This window comes from Aegilops tauschii, chromosome 7 (genome assembly GCF_002575655.3).
Source record: "Aegilops tauschii subsp. strangulata cultivar AL8/78 chromosome 7, Aet v6.0, whole genome shotgun sequence".
NCBI lineage: Eukaryota > Viridiplantae > Streptophyta > Magnoliopsida > Poales > Poaceae > Aegilops > Aegilops tauschii.
Window position 1 is genome coordinate 142,376,345 of NC_053041.3, and position 11,338 is coordinate 142,387,682.

Here is an 11,338-nt window from a genome sequence, read left to right on the forward strand (position 1 = left end):
GTTCATGTGGCTTTGAACGACCTCTACAACGTGGGCTGGGTCAATTGTTGTCTGTAGCGAAGTCGGAGTCGCTTGCTTATCGAGAGGGGATGGTGATGATGCTTTTGTGCTACCTGGTTCTCCGTTAATTAATTAGGCAACTCTTTTCTGCTTGATTAACATATGAGGCAAATCTTCTGGTTTTGTTTTTAAAAATATGCAGAGTACAAAAATGGAGTGAGTAGGTATTCCTAGCAAAAGTCTCTTGAAAATTAAGGATGCAATATCATGCTTTGGCGCATTCGGTAGGATTGGTTAATTACCACGATAATTTGCGGTAGATCTTGGTTACGGATAAGGAGATTCGAGTTAATGAAAATATTCCTTGAAGACATAATACAAATTCCTTATATACATACATGCACCACAACTCTACAAATCAAACAATTTACGAATGGAAATTTGTAGGTGTAATGATCATTGAACAGTTTTGACGGCCAACACAAATCAATAATAAACATCTCAATAGTGTGTTTTGTCCTTTCAGGGAGGCTTTAAATGCAAAATTGACTAGTCCGGTCGCTTGTTAGTCTCAAGAGTTTACATGATCTTAAGTTTAGAACAAAGACATGGTCAGCCAGTGCCTGTTCCAAACAGTACATTTCGGCAAAGCTGATATCCAGTCGTACATCATTATATGCTGCGGTCTAACTTGTGGAGCGAATCAACGGCTCAGAGCCTTAGAGCATGTACAATGCATAGCCCGAGGGTGATGCTTCTGTCATGTAGGATCGATGATAGGTAAAGTAGGTTTGGATAGGGAAGCAGGATCCTCTACACGAGGCGGGTGCTTGGAGGGAAAAAGTGTGGTCCGGTGTCAAAAGATGAAAAGGTTGGAGTGAAAAATAGAGATGCATGTATATTAGAGTCTTTATTTTTTATTTTTTTTAATAAGCCCCATTAGTGATAGCTTGCATTGGGGAGAAAAAAATAAATATAGATGCTTCAAACTATTTTTTGTCATGGGACATATATATCCATATACTACCATTGTACATACCTTTAGAGCATCCGTAATCTACTACTGTACGTCCCTAAAGTGGTCCGTGGAGAATCTTTTGGTGTCAAGAATCGTCAGTACAATGTAGAAAGAGAGAGTGTCATACGTTTGCTTGACAGGCCCTTGTACCGTGACCTCCTCGTCCTCGATGCATGCATCTCCCTTGGCGCTGTAGCTGTTAAAGACCGTACGTACAGGGATACATGAACCAAGCCCAAAGCTTCAGCCATCACGGACGACTAGCCCTGTGTCGCCGATTGAGCGGTCTGCCTCGCCCGCCACTGCCACCGCCCGGTGGCTGTTTGGATGCCGCCGAAGCTAGCACTGCCCAAGCATTTGTGCGCTCGCCAAATTGTTGACGTGAAAATGAACGGGAAACGTAAGCCTGTTTGGACACGTCAAACATTTTGCTCCAATTCAGGTACATGCTCAAGCACTTGTCAATGTGAATATATTTGGTGTATTTGAATTTGTGACCAAAGTGAGACCTGTCAATATTTTAGTCAGGGTCAAAACATTGGCCTCTTGTTTGGAGTATGACCAACTTTTTGACATGCCAATGCTTCACCACAACTCTAGTTTACTTTTCTGGCTATCTACTTCTTCCGTCATATAATATAGATGTTATTACATTCAATATGGCCAGGGAGCATAAAGACTGCCTCCCTAACGCTAACATTTAAGGAGGTGTTTGGATTAGAGACTGGTAACGTAAATGGTAAGGGAATTAGATCACGCTGGTAACAGGGATGTAATGGAAAAAACTCTGTTTTGTTTGGTTCATGCTTGTAAAGGAATCGAGTTACGATGTGTGCCTCGGCGTCGTCATGGACGGTGGCTGAAAAGAAGGAGAGCAGACAAGGGATGGGTTTGAGAGCAGACAAGGAGGAGGACGAAGGACCGAGGAAAGAAGGAGGAAGGACGGAGCTTGTACCTTGCAGCGAACTGTCACGAACTCATCATCTCAGATCGGATCGGAAGGGAAAGGGGGATGAGATCGGACTTGGGAAGATAGTTTTCTTGCCAAGGAAGGTGAGGGTACAGAGAGTAGGTGAGGGATCAGGTTCAGATACAAATCATGCCTGCCTCCACCGCTAACTGTCGCTGGCCTTATAACCAGACGCACACACACCCAATGATGCGCTTACAAGTGGACCCGTGCCAATTGGCAGCCGGGTCCCACCTCACATGTTCACCGCATCCACCACTGGTGATGCAGGTGTGACATTCCCCACCCCTTGAGAACTAGCGCCGTCTTCAGGAGATGCCTGCTGTTCGGTGTCGCCGGCCGGTGGTGCATCCCATGCTGGAGCTTGCGGAAAGCGATGGCGGAGAGTGTCATAGTCCTCCCAAGTCGTGGCCGTGGCGTCGTTCTTCCAGCGAACTCTGACCTGCACGAGAGCGTTGTTGCCGTGCTTGACCATGCGGCGTTCCACGATCTCCATCGGCTCATCAGAAGTGCCGGCGAGGTCCGGGGGTCGTGGCAGCTCGGAGAAGACCGGAGTGCACTTGGGGGTGAACGGCTTGAGCTGGGACACATGGAAGATGGGGTGGATCTTGCTATCCGTCGGGAGCTCGAGCTTGTACGCCAGGTTGCCGATCTTGGCGAGCACCGTGAACGGGCCAAAGTACTTGTATGACAGCTTCGCGCAAGGTCTGTTGGCCACCGATGATTGGGCATAGGGCTGGAGCTTCAGGAGGACGGAATCGCCCACTTCAAAGGAGCGCTCGGTGCGGTGTTGGTCGGCCTGCTTCTTGAAGCAGTGCTGCGCGCGAAGGATGTGCTCGCGCAGACGCGCCGTGTGCATGCCCCAGTCCCAAGGTTCGCCGTCGATGATCGGCGCCGTCTTGTCGTCCCAGAGCGCCATCGCACCCAGGTTTGGCTCCACACCGTAAAGTGCCTTGAAGGAAGAACACTTGATGGACGAATGGAAGGAAGAATTGTACCAGAACTCGGCGGTTGGTAGCCAGCGGCGCCATTGACGAGGCACGTCGTGGACCGCGCACCGCAGGTACATCTCCATGGACTGGTTGACCCGCTCACTTTGGCCGTCCGTCTGGGGGTGGTACGCCGTAGAATAGAGCAATTTTGTGCCTGCGCTGGCGAAGAGCTCCCGCCAGAGTGCGCTGGTGAAGACACGGTCGCGGTCGGAGACGATGGAATTTGGAATGCCGTGGAGCTTGACGACATGATCCAAAAACACCTTGGCCACTTGCGGTGCCTTGAAGGGGTGCCGGAGTGGGATGAAGTGCGCAAACTTGGTGAGCCGGTCCACCACCACCATGATCGAGTCGAAACCTTCGAATGCCGGCAAGCCCTCCACAAAGTCCATCATTAGGTCGCGCCATGGCGCAGTAGGCACGGGCAATGGCGCCAGCTTGCCCGCGGGCTTGAGCTGCTCGTGCTTGGCGTGCTGGCAGACCAGGAATTGCCGCACGTAGTCTGCGACATCTGCCTTCAACCCGTCCCAGACGAACAGCTTCTTGACGCGCTGGTAGGTGGCCGTAGCGCCAGAGTGGCCACCCTCCGCGCTGTCGTGCAAGGAGCTGATGACCTTGGTGCGAAGAGCTGTGTTCTTGCCGAGCCAGAGTCTGTCTTGCTTGCGGATCAGCCCCTTGTAGAGCTCGAACCCCTCGTCGTCCGGGCTGCGGACAGCCAGGCGCGCCAAACGCTCCTGCGCATCTGCATCCGTGGCGTAGGAGTTGGCCACCTCCTGCACCCAGGCCGGCTGGCAAATGGAGAGCGCGTCCAGGTTCAGAGCTGCCCCCACGCGAGACAGAGCATCGGCCGCGCCGTGTCGCAGCCGCGGCGATAGCAGAACTTGAACTGAAGGCCCACCAGTTTGGCCATTGCTTTGCGCTGCAGGTCGGTGGCGAGCTGCTGATCCTGAAGGTTGCATAAGCTCTTGTGGTCTGTGACAATGGTGAACGGTCCCCGCTGAAGGTATACACGCCATTTATCGACGGCCATCATGACGGCGATGAACTCCTTCTCGTAGGCCGATAACTTCTGATTGCGCACTCCCAGCGCCTTGCTGAGGAACGCCACGGGGTGGCCCTCCTGCGCCAGCACCGCGTCCACGCCGGTGTCGCACACATCCGTCTCGACGGAGAACGGGCGAGCAAAATCCGGAAGAGCCAGCACGAGCGCGGTCACCATGGCGCGCTTGAGCAAGTCGAAGGCCACCTGCGCCCGCTCTGTCCATTCGAAGCCTTTCTTGGTCAGGAGGCTCGTCACCGGTTTGGCGATGATGCCATAATGCGCAATGAACTTGCGGTAGTAGCCCGTAAGGCCGAGGAGGCCGCGGAGCTCGGTGGCCGTGGTCGGGGTAGGCCATGCCAGCGTGGCTTGTGTCTTCTCCGGATCCGTTGCCACACCGTCCTTGGTAATGATGTGGCCGAGGTAAGAGATGTTGTCTTGCGTGAAGGAGCATTTGGATTCCTTGGCGTACAACTGATGTGCCCACAGCAGGTCGAGGATGATGCGGAGATGCTCCAGGTGCTCCTCCAAGGTCTCACTGAAGATTAAGATGTCATCAAGGAAAATGACTACGAATTTACGCACGTACTTGGCGAAGATGGCGTTCATCAAGCACTGGAAGGTGGCCGGTGCATTCGTCAATCCAAACGGCATCACTTTGAAGTGGAAGTGGCCGTGATGCATCTTGAATGCAGTCTTTTCCTCGTCGCCCGCGTGCATGCGGATCTGGTGATAGCCGGCGCGCAAGTCCAGCTTGGAGAAGAATGCCGCGCCGGCCAGCTCGTCCATGATCGGGAGCGGAAACTTGTTCTTGACAGTGGTGTCGTTGAGCCGTCTGTAGTCGACGCAGAAACGCCAGGTGCCGTCCTTCTTCTTGACGAGGAGTACCGACGCTGCGTAGGGGCTCATGTTGTGCTCGATGACACCCGATTGTAGCATCTCTTGCACTTGGCGTTCGATCTCGTCTTTCTGCAATGGCGAGTAACGATATGGTCGAGAATTTGCCGGTTGCGCGTCCTCCACCAGAGTGATGGCATGGTCATAGCGGTGGTGAGGCGGCAGGCCCTTGGGCTCTGCAAACACGTCGGCAAAGCTGTCCAGAACGCCTCGCACGCTCGGTGGCACCTTGGTTGGCTGGGACTCCCTGGTGCGGGGCAGGTCCAGCACGGCCATATACCAGATGTCATTGCCGGCCTGCCATTTGCGCAGTTGATCAGGCTCGATTTCCTCCAACGCCTGTTGGTCCTTTGGTCGAACACCTTGCAGGGTGATCGTCGCGCCCTGGTGCACGAATGTCAGGGATTTCTCCAGCCAGTGGCAGCTCATCGGGCTGAATTGCTCCAGCCAGTCCATGCCGAGCATGCCATCGTAAGCTCCGAGGTCCAGCTGCCGCATGTCCGTGTGAAACGTGTGGCCTTGGATCCACCATTGCAGCCCTTTTACCATACTGTTGCAGACCATCCTCTCCCCGTTGGTGACGCGCACATCCACCGCCGGCACGGCGACCGTGGTGGCCTTGACGCGCTCCACGAACGTGGTGGAGACGAAGCTATGTGTACTCCCCGAGTCCACGAGCAGCAACATGACCTGGTTGCTGACGAGTGCTCTGAGACAAATGGTGCGTGGTGACTCCGTCCCGGCAACGGCGTGCGTGGAGAGCACGCAGCATTCCGGCCCCGGTTCCTGTGGCTCGGGCGCGTCCAGCAAATCTAGGGCGTGGACGGCATCGTCACTGAGCACTTCACCAAAATCCCCAACATGGATGGTGAGCAATTGCGTAGGTGGCTTGCATCTGTGCTCGCACGAGTATCGGTCTCCGCACTTGAAGCAGAGGCCATTTGCACGCCGGTGGTCGCGCAACTGGCGCTCGCGGGCCAGCTCGTCGTTGGGTTGCACGACGCCGCCTGGCCGTGGTGCGCCCCCGACTCGTGGTGGTGGTAGGGGCGGAGGCGGTGGGCGACCCGCAGGGATGATGCGCGGGCGCGGGCGTTGATGACTGGCCTCCTCTTCCACAATCCTTGCAAGGACGGCAGCGCGGGTGATGCTCGATGGTTCCTGAAGGCGAACTGCAGCTCGCAGATCATCGCGCAACCCCAACAGGAACTGAGTGACGAATAGCTTCGGGTTGAGTGTCGCGTCGAGGGCGAGCAAGTGGTACATGTGAGCTTCGAATGCCGTTCGGTATTCGGCCACGCTGCCGGTCTGTCGAAGCTGCAGGAGTTTGTGCATTTCCACCTCGAATTCGTCTGGACCGAATTCGCTGATCAGCGCCGTCGTGAACTCCTCCCAAGTAGAGGACCGATGGGCGTGCCGAAACGCCTGCAACCAGTGCGCGGCGTGGCCCTCGATGTAGAGCGTCGCCGTGGTCACCCATGTGTGCGGCGGGATGCGGTACAGGTCGAAGTAGGCGAGGCAGCGGTCGATCCAGAGGCTGGGCGCTTCGCCATCGAAGCGCGGGAAGTCATGCTTGGGCGGCTTGACGGCGTACTCCTGCCCGTGGTCGTTATGGACGCCGCGCGCTGGCACGTGCGCCGCTGTCTGACCCATGCCCGCGAACAGCGGAACGCCCCGCGTGGGCAGCGGCGGCGGCCCCCCGTTGCTGAGACGAGGCGAAGGACCGTGCGGAAGGGGCCCGTGCGGTTGCTCCAGCGACGTGACCGACGACCCCTGCGGCTCGCCGTCTTGTGCGCCGTGAGCTGGCTGTCGAGGGCGCGTCCCCGCGGTCGGAGATGGTGGCGGATCGCGGTGTTGCCGCACGTCATCGACGTCCGCCTGCGTGAGATCCAACTGCTTGCGAAGATGCGCCAGATCTGACAAGACTTGCGTGTTGAACGCAAGCTGCGCCTCGAGTTGCTTCTCGCCTGCGCTCTTGCTATCGTCAAACTTCGTCAGAAGGGCCTGGATCATGGATTTGAGCTCGGCGGAGGATTCTGCCATGGCGTTGAGGATGTGGCGTGTTTGAGCCGAAGGCTTGGACGAAGGAGCCGTCGCCTCGCTCTAACTTCGGCCAACCCCACGGGGGATTTCGTGTGGATCTCGCCGGAGCAAGACCACACCCCACGCGGTGGATGTTACGGCCAGTGAAAGGAACGGGGGGGGGGCGGAGCAAAATCTGGTGGGAAAAAGTGGCTCTGAGTACCAAATTGTCACGAACTCATCATCTCAGATCGGATCGGAAGGGAAAGGGGGATGAGATCGGACTTGGGAAGATAGTTTTCTTGCCAAGGAAGGTGAGGGTACAGAGAGTAGGTGAGGGATCAGGTTCAGATACAAATCATGCCTGCCTCCACCGCTAGCTGTCGCTGGCCTTATAACCAGACGCACACACACCCAATGATGCGCTTACAAGTGGACCCGTGCCAACTGGCAGCCGAGTCCCACCTCACACGTCCACCGCATCCACCACTGGTGATGCAGGTGTGACACGGACGCTCCGGCGACGAGGGCGAGCTGCTGGGGCGGCAGCGAACGGGGCGGCGGCGATGTCTACCAGGCGACGGCGGCGTTGGACGACGAGGATCGAGGGGAGACGGAGAGGGGGCTGGAAGGGGATCGGGAAGGCGCCGGCACCGGCGCCGAAGTCGAAGGGTATCAGGAAGGCGGCGGCGCCGGTCGAGGAGGAGCGGATCGTGGGAGGAGAGATGCGGTAACCAATCGTTTACGGAGGGGTGTGGGTGGTATCGATCTAGAGCTGACCTGCAATCGTTTACGGAGGCAACCAATTACATCGTGCAGATACCAAACACCTATAACGTTTTTCGTTTACCCTGTAAACAGGTGACGGACGTTTCTCGCCGAAACAAACACCTCCTAGAGGTTTCAGCAAGGTAATGCCAACTACAAAAGAAGGAACTTTTTTGCATCTACAGCGTACCGGTGCTACTCATTGGATTAGTACATGGTACTCATTTTATCGTGAGAGTAGCCACAGAGGAGAGTAACATACACTAGTAACATACACATATCCCTAGACTATGTTACTACTTTCATAGTGGGTAGTAATAAGTGTGGTAACATGCAAGGTTTCATTTATTAAGTTATAGACTCATATTACATTGGGACATGTGATGTTACAGTAACTAGCTAAGTTACTAAAACTAATTCTCTCCTCATTAACTCATTGCCACAGGCTGAGTTGGACTCGATGTTACTACTGAAATTACTCCCACTATGGCTAGTCTGAGGATGCGCGAAAGTCTGGCCTGTGGGTGCAATCAGTAGATGTAATGATCACGGAATAGTATTGAGGACTGACAATAATCAATAATGAGCATTTCAATCATGTGTTTTGTCTAATTTATATATATATGTATATTCATAATTCATGCTAACCAAAGGGACTCTTAATAAATGTAATTGACTAGTATGGTCGCTTGGTTGTCTCAAGGATCTTCAGTTTAGAAGGACATGGTCAGCCAATGACTGTTCCAAATAGTACACTTATTATGAATCGGAGTGGATATATTTTTCAATAGACATGATATCTGGTGAACTAAGTTGGGTCTTCTATAAGTGCGAGGGTCAAGGAGAACCCCCAGCTCCCCACCCTCTCTCCCGCGCCGCTGGCCACTCCGGCCGCGGCGGCCACCCACCACCCCTCAACGCCGCTTTAACTCCATCCGCCGCCCCTCCGGGCGCCCGCGGCAGGCCATGTCGTGCTGCCCCCCTGCGCCTGCCCCGGCCTCGCCGGCTGTGAGCCTTCAATGGAGCTCTCCGGTTGGGGGGAGATCCAAGCCTAGCCCAGCGGTCCGCCCGAGGTGCCGGCGACTCCCTTGGCCGCCCCCTGCGGTCCGTCGGGGGTGCCGGAGACCCCATCGATCCCGTCGCCGCGGATTCTCAGGAGCCCGCCTCGCTCCCCGTACGGATCTGGCGAGGATCTGGGTGCGGAGGCCTTTGGACCGATGGACAGTGCCGCCCCCCTCCCTGCGAGCGACCATGCCTCAAATCCATCGTGGTATGTGATTCCCCTTTGCCAAATCTGGCCACCGACGCCATTGATGAGGGTTGGTCGATCTACAAATCCCGTAAAAATAGGAAGGCCAGCCTCGATCCGGTGGCATCTGGGTCGCGCCCGCAGGGCAAACGGACTCATCCGCTCCCCGGCCACCGCCCGTCGCCGGGTAGAGATGCTTTCTTAAGCAGATTCAAAGGCCTCTGTCTTCGTTGCCTTAGCACCCGCCATCGTAGAGTAGACTGCAGAGATCCCCTCCGCTGCATTATCTGCAAGCTGCAAGGCCACTATGGCCGTGAGTGCCCACAAAATCCACGAAACAAGGGTAGGGGTGGTAGTATTTCTCATCGACCAGTCCACGAGCGCCTCACCTTCCCCCCTCCCGCGCACCAGTGGTCGGCGCTTCCGGTCGCCGGCAGCGCGCCCATGGAGCCTGCGGTCCTCATCGACCACTCTCGCCGGCCGCGTAACAGCCACAAAGTCATCGCCTCCTCCCCGGCACTGGAGCACCAGGCGTTCCTTCTCCACCAGCACGTCGTGGTGATCACGGCGGTAGGCACTACCGCGCACGCGGCCAGCCCCCACTCCATTGGCTGCGCGCTCGAGAAGGAGTTCAAGATCCCGCCCCACCTGTTGCGCGTCACCAACCATGACCCCGAAGACTTCTTCGTCTTCCTCACCATGCCTGCCCACAAGGATCTCGTGGTGCAGCGCGGCTCACTTTCACAGAAGAAGAAGTGTGGCTTGCGATTAAGTCCTCCCCGGCCGAGCGATCGCCGGGGCCGGATGGTTTCTCCAGCACCTTCTACAGATCCTGTTGGGCGCTGATCAAAAGCGACATCATGGCGGCCTTCTCTCAATTTTACAATCTGGCTGGCAGAAACTTCGCCATGCTCAACACAGCCCTAGTAGCTCTCCTACCAAAAAAAGATGGGGCGTCCACCATTAGTGATTATAGGCCTATTAGTCTGATCCACTCCATCGCCAAGCTTATTTCCAAAGTCATGTCGATGAGGTTGGCCACGGTCATACAAACCCTCGTCTCCCCAGCTCAGTCGGCTTTCCTTCGCACCAAATGCATCCACGATAGTTTCCTGTACGTCCAGAATTGCGTCAAAGCTCTCCACATAAAAAGACCCCTGCACTACTACTTAAGCTAGACATTGCCAAAGCTTTCGATAATGTGTCCTGGGAGTATATCCTTGAGCTGATGCAAAAGTTGGGGTTTAGTGCCCGGTGGAGAGACTGGATCGCTCTACTCCTCGCCACCTCATCCTCATCCTTCCTCCTCAACGGCTCGCCGGGCCGCAAGATCATCCACCGTCGAGGACTCCGGCAAGGAGACCCCCTATCGCCCTTCCTGTTCATTTTGGCGATTGACCCGCTCCATCATCTCTTAGAAGAAGCCACGCATCGACAGCTTCTTGCCCCCCTGCCCAGCAGAGAGCTCAAGCTTAGAGTAAGTTTATACGCTGACGACGCTGTCATTTTTGCAAATCCAATATAGAAGGAGATCGATGCGCTACTAGATATTCTTCGAAGCTTCGGCGAATCCACGGGCCTTCATATAAACCCCGCAAAGTCATCAGCCCTACCCATTAGATGCGACAACGTCGACCTCGAGGTCGTGTTGCAGAATTTTGGAGGAGCAATAGGCACCTTCCCAGCCACCTACCTAGGCCTCCCTATCACCACTTCTAGATTAAGGCTAGTGCACCTACAATTCATCATAGATAGCCTTAAGGCAAGACTAGTGGGATGGAAAGGCAGACTGTTACCTATAGCTAGCCGGAGGATTCTTGTTAGATGTGTGCTCAGTGCCATGCCAACTTTTGCACTCACAGTTCTGCGGATCCCCAAGAAGCTACTGAAAGATATTGATAAGTGTAGGAGGAAATTCTTGTGGAAGTAGGAGGAGGAGATCACTGGAGCTAGTTGCAAGGTGAACTGGCCGACAATGTGCACGCCGACCATGCATGGAGGCTTGGGAATCCCTGATCTAGAGCGTTTCAGTCACGCCTTGAGACTGAGATGGCTCTGGATTGCTTGGACAGACCCTAGCCGCCCTTGGCGTGGCACCATGCCGCCATGAAACAGTGAGGACATGGCCCTGTTTGCGGCTGCAACAACAGTGACAATTGGCGATGGTTCGACGGCTCTGTTCTGGCACTCCCGGTGGCTTGGAGCCTGCACCCTTGCTGCGGCATACCCGGGCCTATACAACCACTCCAAGAGGAAGAAGCGGACCATGCGTGAGGCGATCAGGGATGATACCTGGATAAAGGACCTTAGGCATGGGGACACACTGGTTTTGTTGCCGGATTTCATTCAACTACATCGCCAGATCACCACAGCTGCAACGGTGTTC